This window comes from Schistocerca serialis, chromosome 11 (assembly GCF_023864345.2).
Source record: "Schistocerca serialis cubense isolate TAMUIC-IGC-003099 chromosome 11, iqSchSeri2.2, whole genome shotgun sequence".
Taxonomy (NCBI): Eukaryota; Metazoa; Arthropoda; class Insecta; order Orthoptera; family Acrididae; genus Schistocerca; species Schistocerca serialis.
Window position 1 is genome coordinate 212064536 of NC_064648.1, and position 13481 is coordinate 212078016.

Consider the following 13481-nt stretch of genomic DNA (forward strand, 5'->3'; position numbering starts at 1 on the left):
TTCGTCCGAAAAAATGACGTTTTGCCATTCGAGCTCCCAGGTTCGTCGTTGAGAACACCATCGCAGGCGCTCCTGTCTGTGGTGCAGCGTCAAGGGTAACCGCAGCCACGGTCTCCGAGCTGATAGTCCGTGCTGCTGCAAACGTGCAGATGGTTGTTCTCTTGCAAACGTCCCCATCTGTTGACTCAGGGATCGAGACGTGGCTGCACGATCCGTTACAGCCATGTGGATAAGATGCCTGTCATCTCGACTGCTAGTGATACGAGGCCGTTGGGATCCAGCACGGCGTTCCGTATTACTCTCCTGAACCCATCGATTCTATATTCTGCTAACAGTCATTGGATCTCGACCAACGCGAGCAGCAGTGTCGCGATACGATAAAACGCAATCGCGATAGGCTACAATTCGACCTTTATGAAAGTCGTCCTTACACGAGGCACCACAACAACGTTTCACCAGGCAACACTGGTCAACTGCTGTTTGTGTATGAGTAATCGGTTGGAAACTTTCCTCATGTCAGCACGTTGCAGGTGTCGCCACCGGCGCCAACCTTGTGTGAATGCTGTGAAAAGCTAATCATTTGCATATCACAGCATCTTCTTCCTGTCGGTTGCATTTCGCGTGTGTAGCACGTCATCTTCGTGGTGTAGGAATTTTAATGGACAGTAGTGTAATAGTAATAATAATAATAATAATAATAATAATAATAATAATAACTACCTGGGAGAAATCTTCCAGCCATCAGGGATCAACCTAAAGGCCAATGAGGAAAGAATAAAAAAACTACAGAAAGCATATAAACTCACGTGGAACTATTATAACAAAAAGTCCATATCCACTAACGCAAAATTGAGGCACTACAACACTGTCGTACTTCCAGAGGCACTGTATGCATCTGAAACAACACAAATAGGTGGGAAAACTAAAATCAAAGAAATAAAGAAACAAAAAAGGAAAATACTCAGGAAAATTTTTGACCCGATACAAGAGCAAGGAATCTGGAAGAAGAGACCAACATCAGAATTATATAAATACACAGACAAGATTACGGATACAATAAAGAAAAGAAGAATGCAGTTCTACAGACATATCCACAGGATGAATGAAAACAGAATTTAAAAGCGAATTCTTAAAGTCATCAAGTCAGGCAGGGGAAAAACAAAATGGATAAAAGAAGTTGAAGAGGACCTCAGACAAGCACACATAACAGTAAACGATGCAAAAAATAGAACTGAATTCAGGAGCATCATCAAAAAACATAAATTTGACACCACAACACAGAGGAGACCAGGATGCAAATGCACAGCGGAGCGAAAGAAACAACACAGTGAACACATGAAGAAAATTTGGGCCCAGAAAAAACATAAACAATGATCATAAAGGAATTCAAGTTCAAACGCTCTCTTAAATGGGAACAATCGAAAATAATAATATATTAATAATAATAATAATAATAATAATAAAGAGCTATTGTGGATTTGAACTTTTACACAGTCTAATACAGGCTATTTTACCATCTTTGATTTAAATTGTACGCTCTTTAACTGTGGTTGCCCGACCTGTAAGGTTATTTCAAAGAAATAAGGTATACAAAGAAAAAAAATAGACACATATGCGATAGTCCTCTGGCCCACCTATATTTCAGACAGATTCAGCAAGTCTTTCTGGAGAAGAGACGAGTACCAACGCCAGAGAAGACAGACATTCGCTCCGACTGGCGCAATATACTACTAGTAGAGAGGGAGGGGGAGGGAGGGAGTGAGGGATGGGGGAGGGAGGGAGAGAGAGAGGGGGGGGGGAGGGAGGGATAGGCAGAGGCCGCGCTCAGCTCCGACTGCTTAATGAAAAGACTTGCGCAGTTTCATTACAGCCAGAGTCGGATAGCAGTTCGGCAGTGCTCTGCGAGAGGGCAGATGGGGCCAGAGAATGGCGCTGCGGACTGGAAACCGCTGTAGAGAGAGATCCGCTCGTTCGTCTGAACGCCACCTTTCTTCTGTCCTTGTCGATGCTACGCAGGTTCAAAATGGTTCAAATGGCTCTGAGCACTATGTGACTTAACTTCTGAGGTCATCAGTCCCCTAGAACTTAGAACTACTTAAACCTAACTAACCTAAGGACATCACACACATCCATGCCCGAGGCAGGATTCGGACCTGTGACCGTGGCGGTCGCCCGGTTCCAGATTGTAGCGCCTAGAACCGCACGGCCACTCCTGCCGGCTCTACGCAGGTCTTCCGCGCTTCTGACGCTGCTTGGCTCTACGAGCCGTACGTGGCTCGTGTTCGTGCCATATCTCGTTTGACATCCTGCTTTTACTGTACTACCACCTCGTTATGTTAATTTCGATTACTGGTGCCACCGAGTTACCACCTTGACTGCCCGTGAGCGGCAGCAGCGGCGCTTATCGATATGAGCCCTGACGTATTATCTTTGCTGATTGCTATTACTTGGCGGTTGTCGTGTGTTCGGAGTTAGTTGGGATCTGCAAGCCGGCCGGAGTGGCCGTGCGGTTGTAGGCGCTACAGTCTGGAACCGCGAGAACACTATGGTCGGAGGTTCGAATCCTGCCTCGGGCATGGATGTGTGTGATGTCCTTACGTTAGTTAGGTTTAAGTAGACCTCAGAAGTTGAGTCCCATAGTGCTCAGAACCATTCGAACCATTTTTGGGATCTGCAAGTCAGTTGGAACGCGCCAGCAGTTAGTTGGGACCTAGCAGTGATTGAGTATAGGGCGTTCCGGAGCCCCTTAACTTGTTGTATTTCCACATTTGCGGCCCACAGTGTCGCTGGATGATTCCCAGTTAGTCTTTTTGCGGTTACATACTTTCCTTATACCGTCACGTGACCACAACGACACTAGGCAGCATTGAGTATTGACTCATCAGTGTAACCTCGCATTTTGTACGCTGACCCACAGCCAGGAACTGGACAAAGGTTCTCTCCAAAGTCAAATATCGGAATGCAATCTCCGCACCAATATCCTGATCCAATAATTTCTCCACCATCGCTATCTCCCAATGAAAAAATTAGGTCGCAATCTTTTCATTTTCTAATTGCTTATGCCGACTATTGCAGCACTTCTCATTATATTACTGAACCAGTAACTCGTACCTGCGACACTTTAAAGAATCGAATGGGCCCACTTTAAGGGAAGCTAGTCTTTCAAGCACAACAGCAGTTACAAGGTCATATCTCCTGAACTGTCCGTCGTACAGTGATATAATTTGGAGGTACACTATGTGATCAAAAGTATCCGGACACATGGCTGAAAATGACTTACGAGTTTGTGGCGCCCTCCATCGGTATTGCTGGAATTCAATATGGTGTTGGCGCACCCTTAGTCTTGATGACAGCTTCCACCCTCGCAGGCATACGTTCAATCAGGTGCTGGAAGGTTTCGTGGGGAATGGCAGCCCATTCTTCACGGAGTGCTGTAATGAGGAGAGGTATCGATGTCGGTCGGTGACGCCTGGCACGAAGTCGGCGTTCCAAAAGATCCCAAAGGTGTTCCATAGCATTCAGGTCAGGACTCTGTGCAGGCCAGTCCATTACAGGGATGTTATTGCCGTGTAACCACTCCGTCACAGGCCGTGCATTATGAACAGGTGCTCGATCGTGTTGAAAAATGCAGTCGCCATCCCCGAATTGCTCTTCAACAGTTGGAAGCAAGAAGGTGCTTAAAACATCAATGTAGGCCTGTGCTGTGATAGTGCCACGCAAAACGACAAGTAGTGTAAGCCCTATCCATGAGAAACTCGACCACACTATAAGACCACCGCCTCCGAATTTTACTGTTGGCACTACACACGCAGACGTTCACCGGGGATTCGCCATGCCCACACCCTGCCATCGGATCGCCACACTGTGTACCGTGATTCGTCACTCCGCACAACGTTTTTCCACTGTTCAGTCGTCCAATGTTTACGCTACTCGCACCAATCGAAACATCGTTTGGCTTTTACCTGAGTGATGTGTGGCTTAAGAGCAGCCGCTCGACCGTGAAATCCCAGTTTTCTCACCTCCCGCCTATGTGTCGTAGTACTTGCACTGGATCCTGATGCAGTTTGGAATTCCTGTGTGATGCTCTGGATAGATGTCTGCCTATTACACATTACAACCCTCTTCAACCGTCGGCGGTCTCTTGTCAGCCAACAGACGAGGTCGGCCCGTACGCTTTTGTGCTGTACATGTCCCTTCACGTTTCCACTTCACTATCACATCGGAGTGGACCTAGGGATATCTAGGAGTGAAGAAATCTCAGGTACAGGCGTATCACAAAGGTGACACCCCATCACCTGACCACGTTCTAAGTCTGTGAGTTCCGCAGAGCCGCATTTTGGTCTCTAACGATGTCTAATGACTAATGAGGTGCCTGATATGGAGTACCTAACCGAAGGTGGCAGCATAATGCACCTAATATGAAAAACGTATGTTTTTGGGGGTGTCCGGATACTTTTGATCACGTAGTGTACCTTCAGTAGTATATGTAGATACGATCTCCAAAATACATCCTTGGAAAACGGAAAGAGACACGAGAAAGTAGTTATGCAAATCGATGACAAATTGAAATTCTGTTGATACAGGTATCAACGGAAAATGCAAATTTGTAAACTTTGGCGGCCGATGGACGAACGTGGGATACTGCAGCTTAATTTGACGACGCAGCTAGCAAGTATAGCGAACAGGAGACATGTCGATACCAGTGTATAAAGAATTTTCGAGTTTCTTTCCGTGTACTCAGTTGGACAGTAATTACACCCGCAGACAATGTATGGGCATGTCAGCGTTTCACACGAGTACTTGGTCGAAAAGAAGCTGTTTCAAGCAATCGGCAAATCGCTCACATCTGAATAGGAGCCCTGCCACTAATCGACGATGTTGACAGGAACAGATGATCCATGGCCGAACACAACCTCAAGAAGGAAACAGTTGACCAAGAGAAATGACAGAACATGAGGCCCGAGCAGTGGTCAGAGAGGCACTCAGAGCCTGGGATTCGTCATCATCATCATCATCATCATCATCTGTTCGACGTGCAGCTGGTGCGTCAGTCACTACACGAACCTGTGCACAGCTCCTGGTTTAGTGGTGAGAGTTGCTGCTTCTGGATCATGGGGTCAGGGGTTCGTTCCCAGCTGGGATGGGGATTTTCTCTCCCTAGGGACTGGGTGTTTGTGTTGTCCTCATCATTTCATCATCATCTTCATTCGTGACAGTGGCCAGATTGGACTGTGTAAAAATTGGACTGTGTAAAAATTGCACTGTGTAAAAATTGCACTGTGTAAAAATTGGGACTATGTACAGGCAGTGATGACTGTGCAGTTGAGCGCCCCCACAAACGAATCATCACCACTTGAGGGATCATTAACAGGTGGCTGACAGAGAGCTGAGCTCACGTCGCCCTTTACCCTGACTGCCATCGACCTCTGTACAGCAACAAGCCTGTTTGCTGTAGTGTCGGGTACACTTGGCAACGATCTCATTGACTGGGGTAGAACTGCGTTCAGTGGTGATTCCCTCTTCACACTGAGCCCCGATGACCAGGTAAGTCGTGTCGAGGCACAGCCCAGACACTGGTGTGACACCAACCTGACTGTTGCCCAACAACCGGGAGTGACGGTCACTCGCTAGGGTAGTCATTTGCGGCACCCTAACAGCACAGCTGCACGTTGACGGTATTCTGCGACCCGTTTGGTTGTCCTTCATGACAAGCCATTCTGGGCTTACATTCCAACAAGATAACGCCCACCCGCATACGACGAGAGTTTCTCCTGCTTGTCTTAGTGCTTGCCAAACCTATATCTCTGACGTCGATCTCTTGTAGAATTTTAGAACATGTTTTTTGCTCGAGTATCATGTCGTTTTTGGAAACCCAGAATCTACTATGTAGGAATCAACATGGATTCCGGAAACAGCGTTCGTGTGAGACCCAACTCGCTTTATTTGTTCATGAGACCCAGAAAATATTAGATACAGGCTCCCAGGTAGATGCTATTTTCCTTGACTTCCGGAAGGCGTTCGATACAGTTCCGCACTGTCGCCTGATAAACAAAGTAAGAGCCTACGGAATATCAGACCAGCTGTGTGGCTGGATTGAAGAGTTTTTAGCAAACAGGACACAGCATGTTGTTCTCAATGGAGAGACGTCTGCAGACGTTAAAGTAACCTCTGGCGTGCCACAGGGGACTGTTATGGGACCGTTGCTTCTCACAATATATATAAATGACCTAGTGGATGCTGTCGGAAGTTCCCTGCGGCTTTTCGCGGATGATGCTGTAGTATATAGAGAAGTTGCAGCATTACAAAATTGCAGCAAAATGCAGGAAGATCTGCAGCGGATAGGCACTAACCCTTAACATAGACAAATGTAATGTATTGCGAATACATAGAAAGAAGGATCCTTTATTGTATGATTATATGATAGCGGAACAAACACTGGTAGCAGTTACTTCTGTAAAATATCTGGGAGTATGCGTGCTGAACGATCTGAAGTGGAATGATCATATAAAATTAATTGTTGGAAAGTCGGGTACCAGGTTGAGATTCATTGGGAGAGTCCTTAGAAAATGTAGTCCATCAACAAAGGAGGTGGCTTACAAAACACTCGTTCGGCCTATACTTGAGTATTGCTCATCAGCGTGGGATCCGTACCAGATCGGGTTGACGGAGGACACAGAGAAGATCCAAAGAAGAGCGGCGCGTTTCGTCACAGGGTTATTTGGTAAGCGTGATAGCGTTACGAAGATGTTTAGCAAACTCGAGTGGCAGACTCTGCAAGAGAGGCGCTCTGCATCGCGGTGTAGCTTGCTGTCCAGGTCTCGAGAGGGTGCGTTTCTGGATGAGGTTACGAATATATTGCTTCCCCCTACTTATACCTCCCGAGGAGATCACGACTGTAAAATTAGAGAGATTCGAGCGCGCACGGAGGCTTTCCGGCAGTCGTTCTTCCCGCGAACCATACGCGACTGGAACAGGAAAGGCAGGTAATGACAGTGGCGCGTAAAGTGCCCTCCGCCACACACCGTTGGGTGGCTTGCGGAGTATAAATGTAGATAGATGTAGATGTAGAACCCTCACCTGGCCAGCAACCTCGCCGGATCTCTCCCCAGTTCAGAACGTTTAGAGTATTATAGGCACCAACCAGCTCGGGATTTTCACGGTCTAACGTGCTAGTTGGACAGAATCTGACGCGATATCCTCAGAGGAATATCCAAAAACTCTATCAGTCGACGCTAAGCTGAATAACTGCCAGACGTGGAACAATGCGTTATTGGGTTGGTTAGTTTTTGACGCTCTTTCTCTTGAATAAATCACCAAATTTTCCTAAAATTATAATCATTTGTTTATCTGTACACGTACATTGCGTATAACGATTTGTGTCCCTTTGGGATAATTCGTGCGTATTTTTTGTGTCTTAAGGTGCACGTTGTGAATAGAGGTAAAGAAGTAATAATAAATTAAGCATCAGGCTTGACGCTAAAGTCAGACTGCGTGAACAGTGGACATGCTGTAAGCAGCAAATGTTTTACCTCTCGGTGGCAGGTGTCAAATACAGGGAGCGAAACGCTATTTACAAGTTCTACAGAAACCAGATGGCAGTTATAAGAGTCGAGGGGCATGAAAGAGTTGTTGAGAAGGGACTCAGATAGGGTTGTAGCCTCTCCCCGATGTTATTCAGTATGTATATTGAGCAAGCAGTAAAGGAAGCAAAAGAAAAAGTTGGAGTAGGAACTAAAATTAATGGAGAAGAAATAAAAACTTTGAGGTTTGCCGACGACATTGTAATTCTGTCAGAGACAGCAAAAGACCTAGAAGAGCAACTGAACGGAATGGACAGTGTCCTGAAAGGAGCATATACGAGGGCGGTTCAGAAAGTAACCTCCGATTGGTCACAGTGCGGGTTGTGGGGGGAGTAGCGACGCCATCTGTGCGTTCACGCACTCAACAGGTCAGTCGGCATCAAGCCGTGGTCGAGTGAACGTCGTACCTACGCTAGTTTAGTTTTTGTGGCAGTTTCAAATGTGTGCTGCAATAGAAAACCCCCAAATGTGAAGTGCGTGCTGTCATAAGGTTTCTTACAGCCAAAGGATATTCTGCAGCAGCTATTCATCATGAGCTTTGTGCCGTGTACGGACCAAGAGTTAAGAGTGAAGGGGTTGTCCGTGATTGGGTTACCGTAAGTTCTGTGCACAATGGGTGCGCAAAATTCTTACCGACCACCACAAAACTCAAAGAATGGCCTCTGCATTAGACTTTCTGTCACATTATAAGGACGAAGGAGAACCATTGTTAAACAGAATCGTGACCGGTGACGAAACCTGGATTAAGTACGTGAACCCTGAGACAAAAGAACAATCAAAGATGTGGGCACATTCAAATTCGCCTACCAAACCAAGAAAAGCCTCGCAAGATTTTTCTGCCAGAAAACTGATGGCAAAGGTGTTTTGGGATGCCAAAGGGGTGTTGTTAGTTGAATTCATGGAACGTGGTACGACCATTAATCAAGACGTGTACTGTGAAACAATAAAAAAGTTACGACGGGCTATACAGAACAAACGCCGTGGTATGCTGACTTCCGGTATCGTTTTTTTGCACGATAACGCCCGTCCTCACTCTGCTCGCAGAACAACGGCCCTTCTTGAGTCCTTCAAGTGGGACGTTATCAACCATCCACCTTACAGCCCAGACCTGGCGCCAAGTGATTATCACCTCTTCATGCATTTGAAGAAATGGCTCGGGTCACAGCGGTTTGATGACGACGAAGAGCTCAAAGATGCGGTCACAGGCTGGCTCCAGGCACAAGCGGGTGATTTTTATGCAGAAGGAATTTCAAAGCTAGTGAAGAGATACGATAAGTGCCTCAATCACTATGGAGACTATGTAGAAAAATAGTGCAAAGATGTAGTTGTAAGATGTATATATTAAAATATTTTTATTTAACTTGGTGTACTTTTTTAAATCACCCGGAGGTTACTTTCTGAACGGCCCTCGTAAGATGAACATCAAGCAAAACGAGGATAATGGAATGTTGTCGAATTATATCAGGCGATGATGAAGAATTAGGTTAGGAAATGAGACAAAGTAGTAAAGGACTTATGCTATTTGTGGAGCAAAATAACTGATGATGGTCGAAGTAGAGAGGATATAAAATGTAGACTGGCAATGGCAAGGAAAGCGTTTCTGAAGAAGAGAAATTTGTTAACATCGAGTATAGATTTAAGTGTCAGAAAGTCATTTCTGAAAGTATTTGTATGGAGTGTAGCGATGTATGGAAGTGAAACATGGACGATAGATACTTTGGACAAGAAGAGAATAGAAGCTTTCGAAATCGAAATGTGGTGCTACAGAAGAATGCTGAAGATTAGATGGGTAGATCACACAACTAATGAGGAGGTATTTAATAGAATTGGGGAGAAGAGGAGTTTGTGGCACAACTTGACTAGAAGAAGGGATCGGTTGGTAGGACATGTTCTGAGGCATCAAGGGTTCACCAGTTTGGTATTGTGGAGGGCAGCGTGGAGGGTAAAAATCGTAGAGGGAGACCAAGAGATGAATACACTAAGCAGATTCAGAAGTATGCAGGTTGCAGTAGGTACTGGGGGATGAAAAAGCTTGCACAGGATAGAGTAGCATGGAGAGCAGCATCAAACCAGTCTCAGGACTGAAGACCACAACAACAACAACAACAACAACAACAACAACAGCAAAGCGTTAGCATTAACATGTTCAATGACAGAGAATTACAGTTGCTCTACGGTTCTGAATTGCATTGTATGCGAATTTTTTGCTTCATGTCCTCCACCCGTCCCACGAAACAAATTCCTCCTGTACCCTCCCCTTTCCTGCTCAGATCCTAGGCGCCGTCTTGTTTGTTGATTCATAAGTCCCCCACCCCCACCCCCAGTCTCGCGTGCATTGCCACAAACGACTCTGCTCCACGAGCAACAGGGCAACATCGCGTGTCCAGAAACTCTCGGCAACTGCTGCCATTTCATTGATAACTCCTCGAGTGTTTCAACTATGCAAGCTTTATTCTTATCCAAAGTAAAAATAAAAAATAAAAAAAATCAATAAGACTAGATGTGCCAGCACGGGGGGATATGGCATGAGCGTGCTACTCTAACCCTTATGGGAGGCCGGCCGCTGTGGCCGAGCGGTTCTAGGCGCTTCAGTCCGGAACCGCGCGACCGCTACGATCGCAGGTTCGAATCCTTACTCGGGCGTGGATGTGTGCGATGTCCTTAGGTTAGTTACGTGTAAGTATTTCTAAGTCTAGGGGACTGATGACCTCAGATGTTAAGTCCCGTAGAGCTCAGAGCCATTCGAACCTTATGGAAGAATCGCCAACAAAACCATCACCAGGCAGACGAGGAATATCGGGGACCATGCATTCTACACTCCTACATTTCGTTCTGGATTTATTTCAAACCTGCACCAACCGCTGAGCGTGTTTGTTAAGGAAAATCTGAAAGTATTTATATTATTTTTACCACAATTTACAAACATTTTCATTTCATGCTTTTCTGTATCTATGACGTCTTTGCAACTGACGCCGCATAATTGTCTTTGACCGAAACTGCTCGCACACAAAGAATAGCGGAAAAAGCTATTTAACGGGGTAGGACGTCAAACGGGCCGACTTGGAGCAGGAGAGGCATCACAGGTCACTTTAGTTTCCACTGTCTATACTTTTACAAATAAATTCATAGAACTTTGTCAACACGACCAGGAAGGATTCAGGATTCAAACTCATAGCAATGGAAGTTCAGAAGTATAACAAAATAAATTTTTTTACGTATGAAATTTCATGATTTTTTTCACTTACTATTGGCTGCATTTGTTGCTATAGGTACACTTTTCTTCACAAGTAAGAGAGATTCTTCGATGAATTTTGCACAGCATACAAAAAATACTTACAGGTGCATGAAACTCTAGAATTTATTTAATTAATGAAAAAATGAATGAGCTGTTACATTTTAAACTTCATGTTTAGAAACAAACTCATATTTTATGGTTAATTATCTCAATTTCTAGCACAGTTTTTAATAGGTTTGGAAAATTGTAGAGTTTCATACACCTGTAAGTATGGTTTGTATGCTGTGCAAAATTCATCGAAGAATCTCCCTTACTTATGAAGAAGAGTGTACCTATAGCAACGAATGCAGCCAATAGTAAGTGAAAAAATGATGACATTTCACATGTAAAAAAATATATATTGTTATATTTTTGAACTTCCACTGCTATGACCGTGAATCCAGAATCCTTCCTGGTCATGCAGACAAAGTTTTATGAATTCATTTGTAAAAGTGTAGATGCTGGAAATTAAAATGTCCTGTGGTGCCTCTCCTGCTCCCAGTCGGCCCGTTTGACGTCCTACCCCCCTTAAGGTGTTACGCGAAGCCATTTTTTCAACGTATCATGTTAACTTGCCTCCTATTTTGAACCATTCCTTAATTTATACGACAATGTGTTATTGGTTTTAAGGGCCTCCAACCTAGAATGGTTTAAAAATCTTAGCTACTTTCTGGCATAAAATGAAACCAAAGGTCATTTACTATTAATATTTAGGTCACATGTACATACAATTTAATATTACAGACCACATCGTTAAATCAGTAAAATAACATTTCAGAACAAGGAGAAAACATTGCTATAGATGGAAATAGTAGTAGCAGTTGGAGAGTGTACTTCTGACGCCCGAGCAGTTCTAGGCGCTTAAGTAGTTCTAAGTTCTAGGGAACTGATGACCTCAGCTGTTAAGTCCCATAGTGCTGAGAGCCATTTGAACCATCTGACGCCCGATGGCGCTGTATTTCCGGCTACTGCCTGTTGAAGCCGTTGTCCATTAATACGGCAGGAACGACACGGGCAGGACGACGAGTGCAGTGCTCTGCTGAACCTAAATATTAACAGTAAATCTGTATATTTTAGCCTTTTGAAAAATTAAGACTATCTTATAGAGGACGCGTGCATCTAGCGCAAACATGGTGAACAAAATCTAACAATTTTTTATGTGAAACTTCCTGGCAGATTAAAACTGTGTGCCGGACCGAGACTCGAACTCGGGACATTTGCCTTTCGCGGGCACTCCTTTCTTTCAGGAGTGCTAGTTCTGCAAGGTTCGCAGGAGAGCTTCTGTAAAGTTTGGAAGGTAGGAGACGAGGTACTGGCAGAAGTAAAGCTGTGAGGACGGGGCGTGAGTCGCGCCTGGATAGCTCAGTTGGTAGAGCACTTGCCCGCGAAAGGCAAAGGTCCCGAGTTCGAGTCTCGGTCCGGCACACAGTTTTAATCTGCCAGGAAGTTTCGTATCAGCGCACACTCCGTTGCAGAGTGAAAATCTCATTCTGGAATTTTTTATATCTACACTCCTGGAAATTGAAATAAGAACACCGTGAATTCATTGTCCCAGGAAGGGGAAACTTTATTGACACATTCCTGGGGTCAGATACATCACATGATCACACTGACAGAACCACAGGCACATAGACACAGGCAACAGAGCATGCACAATGTCGGCACTAGTACAGTGTATATCCACCTTTCGCAGCAATGCAGGCCGCTATTCTCCCATGGAGACGATCGTAGAGATGCTGGATGTAGTCCTGTGGAACGGCTTGCCATGCCATTTCCACCTGGCGCCTCAGTTGGACCAACGTTCGTGCTGGACGTGCAGACCGCGTGAGACGACGCTTCATCCAGTCCCAAACATGCTCAATGGGGGACAGATCCGGAGATCTTGCTGGCCAGGGTAGTTGACTTACACCTTCTAGAGCACGTTGGGTGGCACGGGATACATGCGGACGTGCATTGTCCTGTTGGAACAGCAAGTTCCCTTGCCGGTCTAGGAATGGTAGAACGACGGGTTCGATGACGGTTTGGATGTACCGTGCACTATTCAGCGTCCCCTTGACGATCACCAGTGGTGTACGGCCAGTGTAGGAGATCGCTCCCCACACCATGATGCCGGGTGTTGGCCCTGTGTGCCTCGGTCGTATGCAGTCCTGATTGTGGCGCTCACCTGCACGGCGCCAAACACACATACGACCATCATTGGCACCAAGGCAGAAGCGACTCTCATCGCTGAAGACGACACGTCTCCATTCGTCCCTCCATTCACGCCTGTCGCGACACCACTGGAGGCGGGCTGCACGATGTTGGGGCGTGAGCAGAAGACGGCTTAACGGTGTGCGGGACCGTAGCCCAGCTTCATGGAGACGGTTGCGAATGGTCCTCGCCGATACCCCAGGAGCAACAGTGTCCCTAATTTGCTGGGAAGTGGCGGTGCGGTCCCCTACGGCACTGCGTAGGATCCTACGGTCTTGGCGTGCATCCGTGCGTCGCTGCGGTCCGGTCCCAGGTCGACGGGCACGTGCACCTTCCGCCGACCACTGGCGACAACATCGATGTACTGTGGAGACCTCACGCCCCACGTGTTGAGCAATTCGGCGGTACGTCCACCCGGCCTCCCGCATGCCCACTAT

General features: G+C 46.0%; 1 non-coding gene across 1 annotated transcript; it reads left to right on the forward strand.

Annotated features, from left to right (window-relative positions):
- Positions 1–12205: 12205 nt before the first annotated feature.
- On the forward strand, positions 12206–12280 carry Trnas-cga (transfer RNA serine (anticodon CGA)). The gene has a single exon. It is a non-coding gene; the product is annotated as a tRNA-Ser (tRNA).
- The last annotated feature ends 1201 nt before the right edge of the window (positions 12281–13481 follow it).